Source organism: Coregonus lavaretus (assembly GCF_964263955.1).
Source record: "Coregonus lavaretus genome assembly, chromosome: 19".
In the NCBI taxonomy this organism is placed as follows: Eukaryota; Metazoa; Chordata; class Actinopteri; order Salmoniformes; family Salmonidae; genus Coregonus; species Coregonus lavaretus.
In genome coordinates, this window is record NC_140006.1 from 35,607,444 (window position 1) to 35,628,492 (window position 21,049).

Here is a 21,049-nt window from a genome sequence, read left to right on the forward strand (position 1 = left end):
ACCTGCAACAGTGTGTGAAAACCTTGTGAAGACTTACAGAAAACGTTTGACCTGTGTCATTGCCAACAAAGGGTATATAACAAAGTATTGAGAAACTTTTGTTATTGACCAAATACTTATTTTCCACCATAATTTGCAAATAAATTCATTAAAAATCATACAATGTGATTTTCTGGATATATTTTTCTCATTTTGTCTGTCATAGTTGACGTGTACCTATGATGAAAATTACAGGCCTCTCTCATCTTTTTAAGTGGGAGAACTTGCACAATTGGTGGCTGACTAAATAATTTTTTCCCCCACTGTATATGAATATAGTAGTACTACATTATTTATACCATAATATACTATAGTATTACTATATTATATAGTGCGAACCTTACTTTAAAGATGCACTATACAGAAATCGCTCTGCCATTTCCTGGTTGCTAAAAGTAAAACGGGAAGCATAGAAATAGCGCACATGGAATGATCTACCGCTTCTCAGACTTGCGTTCAATGAGAATGACAGATCTACAGTACCAGTCAAAAGTTTGGACACACCTACTCATTCAAGGGTTTTTCTTTATTTTTACTATTTTCTACATTGTAGAATAATAGTGAAGACATCAAAACGATAAATAACACATATGGAATCATGTAGCAACCAAAAAAGTGTTAAACAAATCAAAATATATTTTATATTTGAGTGTTTCTTTAATGAGTCTGACGCAAAGGATATATTGTTTCTCGCGGACCAGGCCCAATTCCCCGTCATTCGCATGATGAAAAGACGGAGATACAGGGTGCCTTGTGAGAATTAATCGGCGAGTGGTTAACCCCCTTCTACCATCTGTTCTATTGGCCAACGTGCAATCACTGGAGAATAAACTGGATGAGCTCCGTTTGAGACAGTTGTGTTGGAAAATGTTATGTTTGTGCTCTTCTAATAACCAATTTCTGTGTTCTATGTTTGTGCTTTTCTAATAACCAATTTCTGTGTTCATGCATGTGACTGATTGAACGAATCCCCACTATCAGTATCTGCAATTTGGCAGTACGCCCAGACCTTGTTTTGAGAACAAAGGGATATCTCAGTTTCAAGGTCTCAGCTTGGAGAGAAGAAGCCTCCTGAGGTATTGGTCAGTCACATGCATGAACCAAAACGTTAAAGATGAATTAATTATAAATAATGAATAAGCTAAATCATACAATACACAAAACATTTCACTTGTCTGTGTAAGTACAGTACTAGTCAAAAGTTTGTCATCAAGGAAAATGGTGGCTATTTGAAGAATCTAGCCACCCTAGTCATAGACTGTTCTCTCTGCTACCGCACGGCAAGCGGTACCGGAGTGCCAAGTCTAGGTCCAAAAGACTTCTTAACAGCTTCTACCCCCAAGCCATAAGACACCTGAACAGCTAATCATGGCTACCCGGACTATTTGCACTGCCCCCCCAACCCATCTTTTTACGCTGCTGCTACTCTGTTAATTATTTATGCATAGTCACTTTAACTCTACCCACATGTACATATTACTTCAACTTCTCAACTAGCCGGTGCCCCCGCACATTGACTCTGCACTGGTACCCCCTTGTATATATAGCCTCCCTACTGTTATTTTATTTTACTTCTGCTCTTTTTTTCTCAACACTTTTTTTGTTGTTGTTTTATTTAACTTTTTTATTAAAAATAAATGCACTGTTGGTTAAGGGCTGTAAGTAAGCATTTCACTGTAATGTCTGCACCTGTTGTATTCGGCGCATGTGGCCAATAAAATTCGATTTGATTTGATTTGAAATATTCCACCATATTATTTAGTAGAGCTGTAACATGCACACTGGGACATATACATGCTTTATGTATACTTCGAAGATACACAGTCACACTTTAAACAAGGTATAGCTAACAAAGCCTTCATAGGATATATATAATGGCGGCGGACGGGATGGCTACCGCTTTACGGGCTCCTAACCAATTGTGCTATTTTGTGTGTTTTTTCGCATTGTTTGTATCTTATTTTGTACATAATGTTGCTGCTACCGTCTCTTATGACCGAAAAGAGCTTCTGGATATCAGAACAGCGATTACTCACCTCGAACTGGATGAAGAGGAATCTTTGACAATTTTGAGGGCCTTCCTCTGACACCGCCTGGTATAGAGGTCCTGGAGGGCAGGAAGCTTGGCCCCAGTGATGTACTGGGCCGTACGCACTACCCTCTGTAGTGCCTTGCGGTCGGAGGCCAAGAAGTTGCCATACCAGGCGGTAATGCAACCAGTCAGGATGCTCTCGATGGTGCAGCTGTATAATTTTTTGAGGACCCATGCCAAATCTTTTCAGTTTCCTGAGGGGGAATAGGCTTTGTCGTGCCCTCTTCACGACTGTCTTGGTGTGTTTGGACCATGATAGTTCGTTGGTGATGTGGACACCAAGGAACTTAAGCTATTCCTACGTTTGCGTCTGTCCAAAATATCAGAATCTGATATATCTGAATGCTGAGAAGAGTCTATGTAGTAGTTTTTTTTCACTCTCACTGTTTGATCATCTGCATCCTCTGTACTAAAATGTATATACAAATCCATGCTTTCCGGACATTTGCGTTTGTACAGAATCTTTGTTGCCTGCTCAGAGTCAGAAAATGGTTCTCTAGGGCGGCAGGTAGCTTAGTGGGTAAGAGCGTTGTGCCAGTAACCGAAAGGTCGCTGGTTCTAATCCCTGAGCCGACTAGGTGAAAAATCTGTTGATGTGCCCTTAAGCAAGGCACTTAACCCTAATTGCTGATGTAAGTCGCTCTGGATAAGAGCGTCTGCTAAATGACTAAAATGTAAATGTTCTCCCTCAACTTCCACCTCAATAGTCATATTCACGTCATGTACCATAATAATATTGCAATAAGAATTATATTTTTGAATTCAATCATACAGTATATATCTGAAATTACTGACACAGGAAAGTTCCAAATTACAGGGTCACCAGTAGTAATTTTATTTAGACTGACCTGACAGATGTAGAGAGGCTCTGAACTTCAATACCATATACAATATATTTACAAAATAACATGGTCACACTCAGCCTGATTCATTCCAGAAAGATGTTCTCTCATCTCCTTGTTCACTCCTCTTCATGGATCTAATAGGACTGGATGTGAAAACAAAGCAGAATGTTGAAGGAAGCATGGTTTTCTCCACCCACCAGCACATAGAGAGCTTGCTTTTAAGTAAATATACTTAAATGTGTATAAACACACCCACACAATCAGACTGAGCGTTTCAATGGCAAAGAGGCTCACAATATATTTGGAGTTATTTTCATGAAATAAACACACACAGTTATTTATAATACATACAGTGATGATTTAAAAATAAAAAATAAAAAGACTGCATGGGGGCTTTAAGATATACCTGAAGAATGATGTGAGTATAATACTATGGGGTGGTTTCCTCTTAAACATAGTCCTGGACTAATCTGTGTCCAGGAAACCGCCCCCTAACACACTTGTTTAAGTGTGACTGTGTAGCTTCAAAGTATAGATAAAGCCTATATACAGTTGAAGTCGGAAGTTTACATACACTTAAGTTGGAGTCATTAAAACTTGTTTTTCAACCACTCCACACATTTCTTGTTAACAAACTATAGTTTTGGCAAGTCGGTTAGGACATCTACTTTGTGCATGACACAAGTAATTTTTCCAACAATTGTTTACAGACAGATTATTTCACTTATAATTCACTGTATCACAATTCCAGTGGGTCAGAAGTTTACATACACTAAGTTGACTGTGCCTTTAAACAGCTTGGACAATTCCAGAAAATGATGTCATGGCTTTAGAAGCTTCTGATAGGCTAACTGACATAATTTGAGTCAATTGGAGGTTTACCTGTGGATGTATTTCAAGGCCTACCTTCAAACTCAGTGCCTCTTTGCTTGACATCATGGGAAAATCAAAAGAAATCAGCCAAGACCTCAGAAAAAAAATTGTAGACCTCCAAAAGTCTGGTTCATCCTTGGGAGCAATTTCCAAACGCCTGAAGGTACCACGTTCATCTGTACAAACAATAGTACACAAGTATAAACACGATTGGGACCACACAGCCGTCAAACCGCTCAGGAAGGAGACACGTTCTGTTTCCTAGATATGAACGTACTTTGGTGCGAAAAGAGCAAATCAATCCCAGAACAACAGCAAAGGACCTTGTGAAGATGCTGGAGGAAACAGGTACAAAATTATCTATATCCACAGTAAAACGAGTCCTATATCGACATAACCTGAAAGGCCGCTCAGCAAGGAAGAAGCCACTGCTCCAAAACCGCCATAAAAAACCAGACTACGGTTTGCAACTGCAGATGGGGACAAAGGTCGTACTTTTTGGAGAAATGTTCTCTGGTCTGATGAAACAAAAATAGAACTATTTGGCCATAATGACCATCGTTATGTTCGGAGGAAAAAGGGGGTTCTTGCAAGACGAAGAACACCATCCCAACTGTGAAGCACGGGGGTGGCAGCATCATGCTGTGCGGGTGCTTTGCTGCAGGAGGGACTGGTGCACTTCACAAAATAGATGGCATCATGAGGAAGGAAAATTATGTAGATATATTGAAGCAACATCTCAAGACATCAGTCAGGAAGTTAAAGCTTGGTCGCAAATGGGTCTTCCAAATGGACAATGACTCCAAACATACTTCCAAAGTTGTGGCAAAATGGCTTAAGGACAACAAATTCAAGATATTGGAGTGGCCATCACAAAGCCCTGACCTCAATCCTATAGAAAATTTGTGGGCAGAACTGAAAAAGCGTGTGCGAGCAAGGAGGCCTACAAACCTGACTCAGTTACACCAGCTCTGTCAGGAGGAATGGGCCAAAATTCACCCAACTTATTGTGGGAAGCTTGTGGAAGGCTACCCGAAACGTTTGACCCAAGTTAAACAATTTAAAGGCAATGCTACCAAATACTAATTGAGTGTATGTAAACTTCTGACCCACTGGGAATGTGATAAAAGAAATAAAAGCTGAAATAAATCATTCTCTCTACTATTATTCTGACATTTCACATTCTTAAAATAAAGTGGTGATCCTAACTGACCTAAAACAGGGAATGTTTTACTAGGATTAAATGTCAGGAATTGTGAAAAACTGAGTTTAAATGTATTTGGCTAAGGTGTATGTTACAGCTCTACTAAAATATTTGGTGAATATTTAAGCTATTTCTGTGTTTGCGTCTGTCCAAAATTGTCTGCTCAGAGTCTGATATGACTCAATGCTGAATAGAGTCTATGCTGTTGTTTTTCACTCTCAATGTCTGATCATCTGCATCTATACTTACGAAGATATCAGTTTCAGAGCTAAAAAATATAGCCAAATCCATGCTTTTCCGATGTTTGCGTCTGTCCAAAATATCAGAATCTGATATGTCTGAACACTGAGAAGAGTCTACGCCATTGCTTTTCACTCTTATTGTCTGATCATATGCATCTTTACTTATGAAGATCTCCGTTTCTGAGCTAGAAAATATAAGGTCCTCCATGCTCTTCCGACGGTTGAGTTTGAACAGAATCTTTGTCGCCTGTTCAGTCAGAAAATGCTTCTGCCTCAAGTTCCACTCCAAAGGACATATTTACGTCACTCACAAAAACAATATTACAAATATTTTTTCTTTTAACTATATAGAATATCTCAAATTACTGACACAGGATAGTACCGGGTTACAGGGTCACCAGTAGCAATCAAAAATAGACTGACCTGACAGGAGTAGAGATGTTCTGAACTACAATACTCTATACAATATATTTACAAAATAACATGGTCACACTTTAAACAGCCTGTTTTATTCCAGGATGATGTTCTCTCCTCTCCTTTTTCACTCCTCTTCGTCGATCTGATAGTAGTGGATGTCAAAACGAAGACGCCATGATGTCAGCTAATCTCCCTTGGTGGTGGGCGCTATCTGTCTGAAAGCTCCCAGCAGCGGTAACAGGAGGGCAGCGATGGCACATAGGTCTCCATGTGGTCCGTGTGTTCTCCATCCGCTACCTTGGTCCTGGCCCTGGCACATAGGTCTCCATGTGGTCCGTGTGTTCTCCATCCGCTACCTTGGTCCTGGCCCTGGCACATAGGTCTCCATGTGGTCCGTGTGTTCTCCATCCGCTACCTTGGTCCTGGCCCTGGCACATAGGTCTCCATGTGGTCCGTGTGTTCTCCATCCGCTACCTTGGTCCTGGCCCTGGTCCTTGTTATAGTCCTGGTCCTGCAGTGCAAGGAAAGGTTATCTGTTCAAAAACATGTTCCGTCTCTCAAATAATCAATAATTAGGTTTGAACAGTATGTTATGGATAATGAATTTGCTGATAGCGATAATGAATATGAAGGTGATGATACTGAGGAGGATTGATATAACAATTTTGACAATATTTCATCCATGTAACAGAATGGAGCCTTGGAAAATGAAAAACATAGTCATACTGGCAAAATACTTATATTTCTCCAGGGAATTACAGTATATCCTGCTGATTGTTAAATGACAGCCCTGCTAATACATTTGGTTCTTTAGAAGTTGTGGGAACCTATGTTTTTGGTTTCACATTTGTTGTGTGAATGGTAAAACAGAAGGCTTTGTAAACATTCTGAGAACAGAAGTGAACATTTTGCCTGTTCTGGGAACGTTTATTTTTAGGTTGCAGGGAGATTCTGAGAACGTTTAACTCTGGTTCCTTGAAAGTTTTCCTGTGAGGTTTTATTAATGCTCTGAGAACAGAAATTATAGGTTATTTGGAGGTTTTTTTAATAACTTCCTTAAAACGATTACTGAATGTTTCAATAAGAGTTTTAATAACATTGCTAACTTATTTTGGGTTTAAAAAATGTAAACGCCAAGCACAGATAAGACACTTAGAAATTATTTTCCTTAGGCACTTTTTGATTGTGACGCAGCATCAGTGAGATTGGAATCTATTACCTTTTGTTACCTGTCCGTGGAATTAGTTCACTGCACCACCAGGATGGAGCTAGCATGCCATGTTTTTTACGCATACAAAGCTGTTCATTTTAGTCTATTGAAACAGACCCCATTTCAAAGGAAACTATAGCTGCAAGCAGCAATGTCGGGGTTCAAGCTGTGGGTCAACTGTGCCACCATCAGGACCAATTGGACACATCGCCCTAAGCTATTTCTGTACTCCTTACCCCCTTGCTAAATATCATTAGTCAAAATTAAACTGATCATGCAATATGCATATTTTGGATGGTTATTAATGATGTTGACTACAACCCCCTAGAGTCGATTGACGCACTGGTGAGTGAATCTAAGTAACATTATAAAAAATCCCCATCAAGCTAGAGTCAGTTTAAGCTAGATACGTTTTTTTGCATGGGCTGCGTCTCAATCTACCGCATCCGCCTATGGCGGCCTTCCGCATCTGCGGTGGAAGGTGTCGGAGCTACAGCGGTTTAGTCAGACCATGAGACATCCCGAAAATCAGTCTTGTCACGAAATCGTCTGTAGCGTCCGAACGGTTTGGGCTTCTCATGAACACGACCGTGTTCTCCGTTTTGCTCTAAGATCCCTACAAGTGTCACAGGACTCGTCTGAAGGTAACCAGTACTGATTTTTTTTTATGAATGGAAGTATGGAGGTAGTTTTGTTCCTACCCACAAAAAGCGGTTCAATATGTGCAAGAAAAACACAAAAATATTTCCTGAGCTTTCGTTTATATCCTATATATAGGACAGATACTTCAAAACCTTATTTCTTATGATTAATTCACGGCTACGCATATCACGGAATTTGCATGTTAATTTTCCTCTAAATTATTTACATTTGGGTGGTCGCGAGAATCGAACCCACTATCATGGCATTGCAAGTGCCATGCTCTACCGACTGAGCTACAGAGGACCACAATGTGGGTAGTAGACAAGTGCACAGTTCAGGAAGAAGTGTAGGGTATTGACATGCATAGCCTGCAAGTGGCTCCAACCCTCCAAGAGCCCAAACATAGACGTCTGTAATGTACTGTGTTATACTGTACTATACTCCACTATACTGTGCTTTACTGTACTGTACTGTAATGTACTGTACATTACTATTCTGTAATATGTTATACTGAACTATACAGAACTGTACTGATCTATACTGTACTTTACTATACTGTACTTTATTGCTGGGGGGGGTGCAGAAAAATAAATTTGGCGCATGTGACAAATAGAATTCGATTTGATTTGGATGAGGACTTCTACTTTAATGAGTCGGAAGACATTTTGATTGTCCCGGACCAGGCCCTAATCCCTGACACTTGAAGAAGGCGTAGACGGTACTATAGAGACCGGCGCGCGTGCACCCTGATGAGACTACAGCCGCAAATTAATAAATCACCTCTACTCTCTACTCTATTACCGAATGTGCAGTGGAGAATAAACTGGACAAGATCCATTCGAGACTATCCTATCAACAGGACATGAAGAACTGTAATATACTATGCTTCTCGGAGTCATGGCTGAACAAGGACATGGATAATATACATCTAGCTGGTTTTTCTATGCATCGGCAGGACAGAGCGACAGAGTCCGGTAAGATCAGGTGGGGTTGTGTGTGTCTCTTTATTAACAATCGATGTTCTGCTCGCCTGAGTTAGAATACCTCATGATAAGCTGTAGACCATGGGATCTACCAAGATAGTTTTCATCTGTATTTTTCGTAGCTGTCTATTTACCAACACAAACCAATGCTGGTAGTAAGACTGCACTCAACGAGCTGTATAGGGCCATAAGCAACAAGAAAATGCCTATCAAGAAGAGGCGCTCCTAGTGGCTGGTGATTTTAATGCAGGAATGCTGAAATCCGTTTTACCTCATTTCTACCAGCATGTCACCTGTGCAACTAGAGGGATAAAAACTCTAGATCACCTTTACTCCACACACAGAGACACATACAAAGCTCTCCCCCGCCCTCCATTTGACAAATCGGCCATAACTCTATCCTCCTGATTCCTGCTTACAAAAACTCAAACAGAAAGTACCAGTGATGCGCTCAATATGGAAGTGGTCAGATGAAGCAGATGCTAAGCTGCAGGACTGTTTCTCTAGCACAGACTGGAATATGTTCCGGGATTAATCCGATGGCATTGAGGAGTTTACCACATCAGTCACCGGTTTCATTAATAAGTGCATCGATGACGTTGTCCCCACAGTGACCATACGTACATATCCCAACCAGAAGCCATGGATTACAGGCAACATCCTCACTGAGAACCGAAAATGAACCTGATTTCAACGTCCGGAGAATACATATTTTAAACATACGGAAAATACGTATTTTCACCTTTCATTCAGAACCTAAAATACGTGTTTTAGATGTCTTTACAATGTCATTTTGCTTACTGGGACTATTCTAGTTTTGTGAGGTTTTTTTGGTCTCACCTAGGGCTGCAGAATGGTAAGGATGGCCCTGTTACTGAGTGAGTGACTGAGAAACTGAGCGGCATTTCCTAACCTCCTGCCAAATTTATGACCATATTAGAGACACATATTTCCCTCATATTACACAGACCAAGAAAGAATTCGAAAAGAAATCCAATTTTGATACTCACATATCTATTGAGTGAAATACCACAGTGTGCCATCACAGCAGCAATATTTGTGACCTGTTGCCACAAGAAAGGGGCAACCACTGAAGAACAAACACCATTGTAAATACAACCCATATTTATGTTTATTTATTTTCCCTTTTGTACTTTAACTATTTGCACATATTACAACACTGTATAAAGCCATAATATGACATTTGAAATGTCTCTATTCCTTTGGAACTTTTGTGAGTGTAATGTTTACTGTTCATTTTGTATTGTTTATTTAACTTTTGTTTATTATCTATTTCACTTGCTTTGGCAATGTAAACATATGTTTCCCATGCCAATAAAGCCCTTTGAATTGAATTGAATTGAGTGAGTGGATAACCATATCAAACGAAGGGTTTTACTCATGTTCAGTTCTAGAGTCTGGAGCGCTGCGCGAGTGGAAATTTGAAGTGAAAGTTATGGAACTCCCTCGTGTGCTTCTGTTATGGGAAAAAGTCCACAATGAAAATTACATTAAATGTGGGCAATGATACGGTGCATTTGCCTCTGTTGGCCATCAAGTAGGCTGTTAATTTCCATCCCATTGTAGGTTACTGTAGCCTACCATTTGATACAATACATATGTTGAAATGATGATATCACTGGAGTCATTGCAAGTCAATTTGTGCCACTTGTGTAGCTTAACTGGAGATGGCAAACAGATTTAATAAATAGCCTATAACTCAGTTTGTTGTTGTAGCCTTGTGTTATTCTGCTATTATTAATGGCCATGTTTAGTTAATTAAATTGGAAGTTATTAATTGTGATCATGGTCACAGCTCTATCGCAAATGTATCATTATCCACATTTAATGTCAGTTTCATTGTGGACTTTTCCCTGAAATGAGATGTTGTCCTTTCAGGGGCTATAGGCTACCGGCATCTAGCTCAGCAAACCATGGCAGAGTTGAATTGCAATTATAAACCCAGATTTGAGTCAGTAGACTATGCCTATTGAAATAACAAGTCAATCTCGCAAATAGGCCATTTATAACGGTTTGTAGTATTAACATCTGGAACAGAAAATAGCCAAACATTAATTTTTTGAAGTTGGTCCAAGTGTTTCTTGCACAGAGATTTCAAGATCCTCTCTCCAGCTTTCATCACTCAAACTCTCCTGTAGGATTTATCTATATTTATGCACATGTGCAAATGGGATTTATTTACAATTATAAACTGGGTGGTTTGAGCCCTGAATGCTGATTGGTTGAAAGCCATGGTAGCCTAGCAATAAGGCACCTCAGGGGGTTGTGGTATATGGCCAATATACCATGGCTAAGGGCAATGTCCTAAGAACAGCCCTTAGCTGTAGTATATTGGTCATATACCACACCTCCTCTGGAATTATTGCTTAATCATAGCAGTCAAAACAAGTTAAATCGACATCCATTGATATAAAATGATCTGGAGAGTTTAATAAGGGTGATTTATCTTTTCTCTTGCGACATATTCTTAAACTCACAATAATTATTATTTTGATGGAAAACCGATTTTTGCTTCTTAGCCTATGTCGTAAAAATGACGTAGATAGTCCTTCTTAATTTGCTCGATAACGTTAAGGAAAAGGATTTATTGGATGAATGTGGCAACTCTTCTCTTGCTGCGAAGAAACAATTTTGGCCTAGTTTTCAGCCCTTGTGGGCGGGTTTTCAGAGTTCATTGGGCTAGAAATGTTAGCTACACCTGGCAACCCTGAACAGAATCCACCCATTTCTTTGGACTGAACTGCTTTAGTGTGTTAATGTTCACTGGGGTTTTTCTAAGCTGTGAAAGAGCATCTCTGCTTTTAGGTAATAATATTAATGCATCATTGCCATTTTATAATCGCTGAATCATTTGATAAATTGCCAGAGAAAGCAGAGAAACCTATTTTCTCAGATCAAACAATCAGATACTTATAGCTGTTTGACATATAGAATAGACATTGATAAACATCAAGCACTAAGGTTGCTGCTCAATCATCAACAAGTAGATGCAAACAACAATATCTAAAACCCTTGCTTTGAGGTTGCATGTGTATAGTGTAAACAATGTAATATTGTACAGTGTAATAACATGCAGTCTTAATCTAATAAAACAAATTACCTGAAAACTGGTCAAGTCACAGGATTAGCCTTAGCAAAGCAAGTTGACTGTTTCTCACTCAAATGTCAGATATAAAAAGATGTTTGGCTCAAACAAGAAGAAGCTTTTATAGAAACCTGTTATCATGACTATGTGTGTGTTTGTGATTGGTTTCTGAAAGAGCATGACTGTAAGTGTGTCTTCCTGATTGGCCCTTGACTGGGTCAAAAAATAAAAACTCCCTGATTTCGTGTGAAGAGAAGAAGATAGAAACAAAGGACCTAACAGTGGTCGGACGTACAGTAGGGCTGTGGCGGTCACGAAATGTTGTCAGCAGGTTATTGTCATGAAAAAGCCTGCAGGTCTCATGGTAATTTACCGTTAATTAACATAAACATGTTTAGAATCTCCAGGCCTCCACGCAAACAACCAGCTGATGCGTGCCTTTGGAGCATCTACATTTTGAAAAGTCTAATAAATCAATTGAATATACACCATCACAATACATCCATTATTTATTTTAGTGAGGTCTAAAGACACATTATGATATCAAGAAAATGTACTTGTATTTAAGAAGAACAGAATATAGGTGGGATGCAGAAAAAGAAAATTGCCTGCGCTGACGACGTCTATGTTGGTCCGCTAATAAAGGATTAGTAAAGGCCCAGTGCAATACTTTTGGTACTCAAGTATATTTTAGCAATTTCATTTACTTTTGATACTTAAGTATATTTAAAACCAAATACTTTTACTGAAGTAGTATTTTTCTGGGTGACTTTAGATTGAGTCATCGTCTATTAAGGTATCTTTACTTTTACTCAAGTATGACAAATGAGTACTTTTTCCAACACTGTTCAGCAGCCACGCTTAACCAGAGCAACTTACAGTAAGTAGTGAGTGCATACATGTTTGGTATTGGTCCCCCGTGGGAATCAAACACACAGCCCTAACATTGCAAGCATCATGCTATACCAAATGAGCCACCTTGAGGACTATTCTCAGTTTAATCTTGTCTTTACTAATATGTAAAATAAGTTTCGATTTAGAATTGTCCGTTATCAAATGGGCATGAACAGGGGCAGAGGGGAAAATACATGTCATCTGTATGCACTCGAATAGCGAATGGAGGCCGCGCGCTTTCCCGCGGGTTTTATAGCAAAGCATGTGCTTAATATGAGCAGCTGACAAAAATAAATATAAGAACACTTATTTCACTCCATGCATCAATCACTGCTTGAGGAGCATGCTCTCGCTGACGACAGGTGATATTCCGTACAAACTCTGTATGCCATGGGCTCTCCAACCTTGTTCCTGCAGCTACCCAGTGCTTAATTTGGGAAACCAAGTGACATTTGTTCGGGAACAACGAAACATATTTCACTAAACTGTTGAAAGCCCGTTCGAGAAAGGAATAAATGAGAGCGAGAAGAGGATATGGAAACGCATGGTGGTGAGATATTCTGTATAGCTAAAGGTAATGTGTCACCTAATTAATTATGAAAATAGAAACACATTCCTATTACTAGGCTATTCAAAATCAAATAAAAATGGTCTAATTGTAGGCTAACTATAAGCCAACCTGTACTATCAATTAACCAACAGCATCGCCTAGGGCTATACGTTCTCTCCCAGACTCATTGATATACATTTTGGAGCGTAACATAAGTTAACCAGTCCATCCAGTATGCATAATAATACAGTCCACACTCGAACGCAATTACTCGAATTTGTTTAATTTTGGATTATAGGCTAGACGAATTATGTACCAAAGACATCTTAAATCAATTTTGTTTTTCTGCCATGCGTAATATGCGGTAGGCTATGTATTGAATAACAGCACAATAATAATTTTAATTTAGGTCTTTCTTTCGGGCTTGGCCATATGCATAAGCTCTAATAATTTGAATTAATCATCACCTTAGAAAGCGCTGTCCATTTCGTTGTGTTAGGCTTTGAAACAACATCCACAATAACCATGTTTTACATTGTTTCAACCTGCTGTTAAACTAGTTTTCTCATAATATTTATAATGTTTTGTACACTCAGTGTATATGGGGGCCTTAAACACACGTACATGCACACACACGTACATGCACACACACACACACACACACACACACACACACACACACACACACACACACACACACACACACCACGTAATTCGTAATAGATCATATGCTATAGGAGATGGAGGCAGGTACGTACACAGTAAAAACAGAAGTGTTAATTTAACTCCTATCGAGTTGAATTTAACTCTGTTTCAGATAACATTTGGTCCCACTCAAAATCAGTGTAAAATGTACTCTTTGGTCAGTGTAAAACTTTTAGAGTTAATTCTACTCCATATTGTGTAAAAAATAACAATGAAATGTGTCAAAATATTTAACACTGTAGTTTAATCACACTGTTGAGAGTAATATGATTACACTGTATAGAGTTAAGTCAATTACAATTTTACTTTAAAAAATGACACTTTAAAGTGTAATGATATTTACTTTTCATTTCTCTACAGTGTTTTTTTTTTTTTAATTTAAATCATATGATGTAGTGTTACTGAATTATAGAAATATCAATACTATCAAATAAAACAAAGCACAATAATACAAGATGAGAGCACCCACATTTATTGAAAAAAAAAAGTATAATTTCAATGTCCGTGAATTTACATTGTACACCCATTGCCTTGTCTATGACAGAAGTATAACATCATAAAAATGTTCACCAGAGAAAGCAATATGGCACAACAAGGAGAGCTGTGTCATTTCCTCCATATGACCTTTGTATGTCAAAAGGTCTAGGGTAGTGCAGGTTGTCGACATGAAAAAAAACTAAATCATGCTTTGATCTGATCACCTCATATGCATGGAAATGTTCTTGAAAAGTTACTGTAACTAAAGGCACTGTGAGTAGTAACAGTTTTTCACACATTATCAGAACTGACTCAATCTGATAAAACAAGGGCACTTCAGAGTCAACTTCGCCACAGATAACCAAGTGTGGGCGATAAACATACCCATTATGTTTAGCCCAATTAACCTTCATAACCTGAATGCTACTGGGCACTTGCATTGCCAAAGCAATTTCAGAACCTCCTTTTACCATATTTAAAGCCACCATTTTTCCTGGACCAATATCTAACCGACTAAAAGTTGTTGATCTTCGCCAACTATATGCCATATGATTCTGATGCTTTTTTGCCAGCGTTTTGGTAATATTTTTAAACGATTTAAGCTGTTTTTTGAAAAAATTATGTTTGCCTTCATACCTCATACACCAACTATGAAGTACAGGCCCTATTTTCTGGATGCAGCGGGGATAGTGGATAAGAAAATGGTGCTTTGGTAAAAGTTTTTTCTGAGGATACAACTTCTTAAACAGTGTATGGTGATCAACAATCAAATGTTTTAAATATACACATAGACCTTGAGATAACATGGGCGAGAATATAATGTTAATTATTTGCAATAATAAAAGAAGCAGGCCCCAGTGTTGGTCAGTAGAAGTTACCAAATCTCCAAAGATAAGAGGAACATTCCTAAGTAAGCACCAGGACTGAATTGCATTCAGTCCCAGATCATTAGATCCTTCACTTAAATTAACAGTCACAGGCCTGTTATTTCTCTCTGTGAAACCATAATCAAAACTTTGTATTCTTGAATGTATTTCTCCTGATGTAACATGTTTTTCATTCAAATACAGAAATAATAACTTCAATTCGTACTGGCCAACCCCTTCTAACACATCATGCATCACATCAACTGAGAAGTTCTCAGTTGTGTGAAAATACCTCAATGAATTTAATATGCATGACCTTTTCACACCAAAAACATACGGAAGGGATGGATTACAAGCCATTTCTTGACAGTGAGCAGTATGCATATCTTTGGTGCGTAAAACTATTTTGGAAGAATCTTCAGAGAATTCTGTTTGAAAGTCCTCCTTTTCTGCTAAACAGAACCTGCAACAGTACCTTGCACTGAAAGACTCCACCAGACCAAACAAACTATGCAAACCCAAATTATCACCTGTTACCTGTACTACAGTGCCACGTACATAACCACTGTATAATGGAATCTCAATACCATCGCTCTCTAACACTTTAATGTCTCGAACAATGGGAGCAAAAATTTCACTAAAACCATATCGTTTAACATCTTGAGTATGAAATAAGGCGCACAGGTGTATGTTAGCCAAAAAAGAATTCCATTTTGGAGAGAAGTTTCTTAAAGTAAAATATACTCCACCCAATTTATGAATACCTCGCTTGGAACCCAATGGGTTGGCGACCTCAAAATCATCATAGAACATCTGGACCTGTATTGTCTGCTTCTCAGTTGAGAACAGGGGGTGACTTTTAAAAAAAGATCCATCACAAATATCTCTCAGTCTAGAGTTGCTGGTAGCTGAGCTTTGCAACATTTCTGCAAAATACTGACTTTTAAATATTGACTGCAGTGTAGATAAAATTGGAATATACATGAATTTATCTTGAACTACTACCTGATCATATGTTCCAGTCTTTTTATTTCGTCTTGTGTCAAATCTTGAACCAATCACACATTCAACTGGTTCTACTATTTCCCACTTGGCAGTCATAAATTTTGATCGCTTGTATTCCGAATTTAGAACTGTGAAAGGATTCTCTAACCCCTCAAAACACGCCTCAACTTTCTTGCACATTTCTGTTTCTCTTTCATTACTAAATACATGCTTTATCACTGTTTCTTTAGCATGCTGATGAATATCTTGAACAATCTCTTCCATGGAAATCACTACAGTATTTACTGTACTTTGACCAACACCTGCTGCCTTTAGATCAGAAATAACAGCTGCACAACTATTTACAATGTATGGCGAAGATAACTCTGACTCAGCCTCTAAACATTCAGTCGACACTTCAACATGAGAAATATTACTGGTGTTGACGGTACTTTGAGGGTCTGAAAGATCATCTTCTATAGAATCTACTAAACTTTCTCCGTGGCACTTGATAAGATGTTTTCTAAAACCAGAAAAGCTACCAAAAGAACGTGAGCATCCTTCTTGACCACATTTCAGAAAAAGAGTCCTGCCTGTACATAGCCCATGAATTATCTTAAGGTGCTTAACAAGGTTGTTTGGACTTCCATGGTCACTTTTGCAAAGAAAACACTTCATAGTTTTATCTCAACTAACGCACCATTCTTGCTCGCAACTCAGCAACTCTAGGAGTCTCCTTTGTTTCCCCCATGTCGATGTTATAGATGGTTGTTTGCACAAAAGTGAAAAAGCTGCTCAAGGAAGAACTGTATGACGTACCAAATACGTAATGGGCTTTAAAGACTTCGTCAAAAGCTCCTACTGAACCTGTTGCCTTGCATGGAAGAGCATGCTTGTCAACCACAATGAAGTAGGAGTGAATGCTGCTCTGTGTGGATCCCTGGGCGAGAAGGTAGGGCTGACTGCTTTGGGTGATGTTGTCAAGATGCTGCTGCACACTGGTTCCAACCTACAAAAAAAACACATTCAACATAATTGTTTTGGTGTCTAACCTCTGACAATAGATAAGATCACCTCAAACTGTGCACAAGATTGAGATGATGGAATATATATTTTAAACAACTGTTAAGCATACCTTTTGAAATCTGATGAGCTGATCTACAGCTTGATATGCAGACATCTTTCCCGGCCTCTTTCTACCTTGTGCAGATGGTGGTAGCAAATGTAGCAGCAGCAAGATGGCAGACATGTCACTGTCCCAGCCTACAAATAAGTAAATAAAAACCTGGTTAACATTGTGCCGTAGCATAACATTCTTATTCACAACTTGCACCATTATGGACATATAATGCACACCTACATTATCCACATAAAAAGTAAAACAGTTCATTCATACCATTCTCAACTTCAGCAGCTGACTCAGCATTGAGCATCAAATCCAAGAGTTCTGTGGTGGATACAAGTCCATGGCTTTCCTTTATTACTTTTGCTTTGAAAGTGGTTGGCCACTTCTCCAAGAATTTGTTGGCTGTGGCCTCACCAAACAGAAGTCTGAAATCTTGTTCTATCTGCAATGTAACACACAAAGACAGAAATAATGAGTGTTACCTTATTCTTCATTGGATATTTTTGGTGATGCAGTGAATTAAGTTGTCATACCAGTCCTGGTGTGTCCAGAAATCTTGGGAAGACCGAGAAGACATCTGATGATTTGGCTTCATCGTTGACCATTGCTTGCCGATATATGAAGGTCATTTTCATCTTCTCACGGACAGTGTTTTCATCAGCAGAGTGTCTCAAAACAGCAATAGCTGCTTCCACATCCTCATCAGATGGCTCTCTGTCATAGGTGAAGGGCTGACGATCACGGCCTGGCCCACCAACTTAAGACAAAATACAGTGTTAAGAAATCCTTTCTGTACAATTCACAGGTCACCATTATAATTACATGTCACTGATCAGAAAACATACCTTTAGGAGATTTGCTGACTGAGGCACCTCTTTCCTCTGCTGTTTTTCTTTGTATGGTCTTCAATCGCCATGCAAGGTATCCGGAACCACTCTCCGGATCGTAGTAATGATCCTATATTATTATAAATAAATTATAAAGGAGTACTATTCCCATTTCATAGAGTGAATATGTGCATAATGTTGCAATAACCCATTTACTTACATATCCATGTTGTGAGTATGGGTCTTCTAGATAGGGAAACAAAGCTACTATCCCCTGTGCATACATCACTCTGACACTTCTGGGGGGGGATGTCCTAGCATATGAATTCAAAGTTAACATCACACTGAATTGATATTGCACAACACATTTTACATAATTAATAACCGGAAAATAATAACAATGTTTCTTTACAGCCCATCTATATGCTTAATGCTTACCCATGTGTTTCTGTCATCTCAGCAGCAAGTATGTTGATCATCTGTCTTCTGGTGGCATCTGTCAGAGATTTGGTTTTTCCATACTCTTGCATAATGCGTTCACCACCAGGCTTTGATGTTAGGATTTTTTCAATCAGCTATAGGTGGAAAGAAATGTGCTTTCCGTAATTGTAAAACAATATGTAATGCTGTCACATGATGAAACAACATTCAGATTGGACTTAACAGCAATGTTCACCACTTACTGCTTTTGCCTCATAGTTTATGTGGCATGGCCTTTTAGGCTGGCTTCCTTCGCCAGCCGCTACTTCTTCAACATCGTCACAAACAGTGAAATTCAGAATGATGGTGTCATCAGATGTACCCGAGCATGATGATGAATGAGAGGTATCTGTTCATTATGAAATTTGTGCAAAACATAGAAACATATTACAATAAACTGTTATTTTTAAGACAATAAAGGTTCTCATTCTGGCCTTTAAACTAAAAAACTAATTGAATGAATGAATACCAAGTCCATTGCCCAGCATGATTCTGAAAGTTCCAGGTGACTCCTTTACTAATTCTTCAAAAACATCTGAGTCAACTTCTGTGTCAGACTGGTCATACACCTTAATGTCTGGCTTTCTGCTTTCTGGTATGTTGAATTTTAGACACACTGTTAAAAAAAGAAGAAAAAAAAGAAAAACATGCATTCCCTTCTCACAAGAATCCAAGTTCATACTTAAGGTTGCCTCATGTGTTCACAAAATGATGAAAGACAAGGATCTGCACCTGATTTTATGTTACTGAAAATATAAAGCACAGCAGAAATGACTATAGACCTAAATAGATATCATAAGATAATAGCTTTTAATGCTGTATTATTTTGTCATTAGGGTGATATGTATTGCTTTAACCTATTATACCTACCTTCTTTCAAGAAAGCATTGAATGTCAGCTCAGACAGCTTGACGTATTTCTGCTCTTCCCCGAGCTGAACACGCAACAGCATTTTGCCTCTGTTAACAAAGAAAATATATATTCAAAATCATCATTTAGTGCTGGTTCAACTAAGCGTTAGCTAACTATCCATTTATCTCAGTAGTACTAGCTACGCAATGCACTATGCATTACTTAGACGTTACACTGCAATTACAAAGGCTGAAGTAGACAAAGTTGTGCTGGTTGAATATAACGTTAAGCTGCCATTTTCTGCAGCAAATGGGTGTAGGCTAGTTCAAGTTTAGAGGCACATTGTCCCATTAGCTACCAAATAACTAGCTATGTGTCAAAGTTAGCTAGCTCATTAGCCATTTTAGTTCGAACAGTAGCTAACCATTAAAATGGTTAAGCAATGTTAAACAAACCCGTCATGCAAATCAGTGATCTAAGTTATCGTTTTATAACACCAACATTAGCTGGCTAACTATCAGAAGCATGCTAACATTACCGTTATATATAGCTTTATAAAAAACAGTTAACGTTAGTGTAAGGAAGCCTGGGAAGCTATACAATAACGTTAGCTAACAATACTATCTGTATAAATGTTTTGTTGTTAGCGAACGTTATTTTACGTATTTACCATTCTGACAAACTTCATTCGTGAAAATATTGCAACACAAAGAAAGACAGTTACCGATACTGATTGCAAGCTAGCTAACCGCATAACAAGCACAATCTGCGCTCATGCCAAACGGTGGTGTCCTTCAAACGAACTGATTAGCTAAGTTAACGTTACTTATTTTTAGCCATATGAAACAGCAAGCCATTCACAAAAATATCAAACATATTCCATGGGTATATCATATAACAGTTATTACTGTCAACCATCTGAACTTACAAGCTAATTTAGCTGGCTGATGACGAGGTCACTGCCAGGGGGACCGCCGCATGGAACTCGTAACTTAAAATATGACCTTGACATCAGCACAACTCTAAAATTATGTAAAGTTAAAAAATACCGGTTTGGTGTTGAAAAAACGGGGATGTAACTTACCTAGCAATATCTGTGGCCTAGCTACTCCTTCGCAATCTTCCTCCACCAACGTACGTGCCAAACTTCAGCAAAGCAGAGTGGCGGGTATTCATCACTGCTGTAGAGTTGAAATTGTCACTGCGTATCTGCAGATTTTTACACTCACTTTTAACTCCACTGATAGAGCAACTTTACTCTAAAAAATGTTGAAAATACTCTATCTGGGTTAAAATAACTTTACTCTGAAATATTAACACCCCATTTTTTACTGTGTACTGTCAGGCATCAGGATGATCACACCACGCTGACACCATGCACCTCAAAGGGGAAGGGTCCAAAACACAATCGCAGAGCCTCCTTGACCCCCTTAATCCAACATCCTACCATCCTTTAGAAACCCGGTACTGCTGACTATTACAACTCCTTTCAGAGGGCATTATGGGTAGGATGTCCACTTACATTGACACTGGAGGGGTTGTGGTTTGAGGTTGGAAGTTTGAACCCCCTGGGCTGCTGTACTTGGGTCTCAGTGAAACCAACACCAGCGTCTCTATAGGTACACTACACACCCC

The 21,049-nt window shown here is 38.8% G+C and overlaps 3 long non-coding RNA genes across 3 annotated transcripts; all 3 read right to left on the reverse strand.

Annotated features, from left to right (window-relative positions):
- Positions 1-16,629: 16,629 nt before the first annotated feature.
- LOC311146874 lies at positions 16,630-17,542 on the reverse strand. Its single transcript, XR_014614719.1, has 3 exons — positions 17,526-17,542; positions 17,265-17,392; positions 16,630-17,138 (listed from the first exon to the last, which is right to left on the reverse strand). It is a non-coding gene; the product is annotated as an uncharacterized lncRNA (long non-coding RNA).
- Positions 17,543-17,566: 24 nt separating this feature from the next.
- Positions 17,567-18,381, reverse strand: LOC311146875. Its single transcript, XR_014614720.1, has 4 exons — positions 18,303-18,381; positions 18,101-18,212; positions 17,789-18,012; positions 17,567-17,697 (listed from the first exon to the last, which is right to left on the reverse strand). It is a non-coding gene; the product is annotated as an uncharacterized lncRNA (long non-coding RNA).
- A 449-nt stretch (positions 18,382-18,830) lies between these two features.
- LOC311146876 lies at positions 18,831-20,629 on the reverse strand. The gene is made up of 4 exons (XR_014614721.1): positions 20,499-20,629; positions 19,433-19,521; positions 19,032-19,178; positions 18,831-18,911 (listed from the first exon to the last, which is right to left on the reverse strand). It is a non-coding gene; the product is annotated as an uncharacterized lncRNA (long non-coding RNA).
- Positions 20,630-21,049: the final 420 nt, after the last annotated feature.